Source organism: Amborella trichopoda, chromosome 1 (genome assembly GCF_054954075.1).
Source record: "Amborella trichopoda isolate Santa Cruz 75 chromosome 1, AtrichopodaSantaCruz75HAP2 v2.0, whole genome shotgun sequence".
NCBI classification, from domain to species: domain Eukaryota; kingdom Viridiplantae; phylum Streptophyta; class Magnoliopsida; order Amborellales; family Amborellaceae; genus Amborella; species Amborella trichopoda.
Window position 1 is genome coordinate 18,732,537 of NC_142336.1, and position 3,271 is coordinate 18,735,807.

Here is a 3,271-nt window from a genome sequence, read left to right on the forward strand (position 1 = left end):
TATATATATATGGGAAAAAATCGCCCAAGTGTGTATTGCTACAGTAAACGCCCACGTCTGACGATCACGAATGTCCGATAGTATTTGAATTTTAATATTTTTTTTACAAATTCAAATAATTTGAAATTTTAGGCATGCATTCTACAAAAATATACGAACCTACAAAAAATATCAAAAAAAACATTTACATGAAATAAATTTATCAAAATACCCCCAAAATGTTTTTGAGGTATTTGGTCAATTGTTTTTTTGTGAATTATTTTTTTATATTTTTATTAGATGCACCTTGATGAGAAGAACACACATCTAAAATTTCAAGTGATTTAGATCTGTTAAAAAATATTAAAATTCAAACACTATCAGACATCTGTGACTATCAGATCGGCCACAGAATAGCCCAGAGTCAATCTAAGTCATTTGCGTATGGGCATATGGTAGTACAGCAGTGACTCCATATATATATATATATATATATATATATAATGAGTAGTGCAGCTTGCAACACATTTTCTAGACCGTCCATTTTTTAGATTTACATGTGTTTATAGATTTACTTGATTTTAACCATTTTTAGAGTTGAAAATTTTATAATTAGATAATCCTAAAAATTTTGACACTAAAATTACATATTATGATAAATTTTGGAGGTGCGCCTTAATTGGATTGTTTAAGGTCACAATCTTATAGAAACCACACACTTTAAATATTGGAGAGGTCAAATTCTTAAGTTGTCTCGTATTAGAAAAAATTAAACTTAATATAAATAATTATTAATATTTAAATTTTTATTATTTAATTAATATAATTGAATTTATGTAAGAAAAATAGTATGTTAAGACTGCAACTCTATCAAAATAAATAAAGCCTCACCTTATAAATCATCAAAACTTGTAATTCAAGCATTGGAAAAACCTTTATACCAAACATGTCGACTTGAACATTATGATTGTGAAAAAAAGAAGATTTTAAACCTAAAAAATAATGTGTATTTTAACAAATTATCTAGACCGTCCATTTCACTCTAAAAATAAGTATTCAAAGATCCACAAGTGTCACACCCCAAGAATTTACAGTACTGTTATTCCTGAGATGTGACAGACAAAACATATATACATCTATTAATAGGACAAATTTACAGTGGCGAGGTCTTACATAGTAAATAAAGAAAGCTAGCACAACAACAGTATCTTCCAAGGTTGATCTTGACTAGCACTCAAAATGAATCCGTAGTTATCCTGAAAAAATGTTTACCATAGTTTGATGAGTTTGGCTACTCAGTAAGTGATCATCATAATCCTAAAAATAATCATGATTGAAAGATATCAATATTTTTCAAAATGAGATCTATTAACAGAAATGCATCAACAGTTTCAGTTTCAATAAATGCATAATTAAGTATAATCCGAGTAATTGAAATGCTTATAACACTTTTAACGGCAGTACATAATTCAAAGGATTTCACAAAATACCCTAATGGCGTCCCAAGTAAGTCACCTATATACCCCATCAGCGTCCTGATGGGTCCACTTAATCCCTATCGGCGTCCCAGATAGGTCCACTTAATCCCTGCAGGTCCACTTATACCTCACCGGCGTACTGGATGAGTCCACTTAATCCCTACCGGCGTCCCAGATAGGTCCACTTATACCTCACCGGCGAACCGGATGAGTCCACTTGCATACTTAAATTATTTTTAAATCTCTTTAAACATTCGAAAGCAGCAATATCATGTACTCAACATATCACTGAAATCATTAATATGAATTTCACTTAAACCATTAATAACAGCCACTCTCTATAACATTTCAAAAATAACCAATCAAATATTTTGGGCTCAAATTTAGAAAGGTAGCAGTTTGTAAAGGCATTCTAGTATAATTGCCAATTTAATATGTATAGAAAAACTCTTATAAAAATTCAAGAATACGGAATTATCACAATTTATGGGATATCAATCCACAAATAAACATTTCACAACAATACTATAATCAATTGCAAAAATGTCAATTTTTTTAAATAATAAGGCAGTCATTTGCACATGAATTTTACAATGTCTAAATATTCAGAACAGTAGAAATAAATATCACAATTTTACTAAAAGCAGAAATATCACATTTACTTCTAACAATAAACAAGAAAAATAAATAAATTTATTTTTCTAATTTACAACATTCAAAATTTCTAACATAGATAAAATATCACAATTTTTATTAGAAAGATTATTTTTCAAGATAATGAGGTCACTTGCGCATAAAATTTATCGCGCCTAAAATTCATGATAATAAGCAGAAATAATTATTTCATTTCATTTTTAAAAAGAATGGATTATTTTTCGAGACAATGGGGTCAATTACACACAAAACTTATAAAATAAAGATCCTGGACGGAAATATCACTATTTATTAAAAAAAGACTATTTTTCATGAAGACGATGTCATTTACACACAAAACTTATAAAATAAAGATCCTGGACGGAAATATCACTATTTATTAAAAACAGACTATTTTTCAGGAAGACGATGTCACTTACACACAAAATTTATAAAATAAAGATCCTGGACGGAATATCACTATTTATTAAAAACAGACTATTTTTCAGGAAGACGATATCACTTACTCACAAATATTTGAGAGGGAGCTTCCGATAAAAATTCGGTTCGAGAGAGGAGTTCACTGTGTTTCGACCAGAGAGAGAGAGAGATCTCTAAAATTTCTAGGGTGGGAGTGCTCACCTCCCCTATTTAAATTCTTATAACGTATTATTATATTATTTTATTACGTTCTACCTCATACCTGAGGTGTCGCGTTAAGCGTCTGCTTTCAACATACGAAAACCACGTCCGCTAAAGGATGTTGCCAGCTGCAAGCAGCAACTGCAAAGGCTGCAAACAAAACCAGCAGCAAAAGTTTTAAACCAAGTAAAATTTTTTGAAAATAGTGATGGTCCCCAAGGACCATCATACTCAAACAAACCATCACCTATTTAAAAGCATCTTTTCTCCCTTTTTTTTTTTTTTTTTGAAATTTTAGGATTGTTACAACAAGATCTGCACGATTGTTTTTTGTTTCAAATTTTATTGTTGATGTTGGAAATTGATTTTAGAGCCATCATAGAGATTTCTGTGGCCGAAAGTGCTTTCTAGACGAAGATTTAAGGTAAGGCGTTATTTAGTTTTCATTGATCATAAGCCTTATAAAAACTCTAGGCCCACTAGTACAAGTCGAGCTGTAGCCTTTTGCACCGTTCATTAATTTGGACGACTGAAATTTT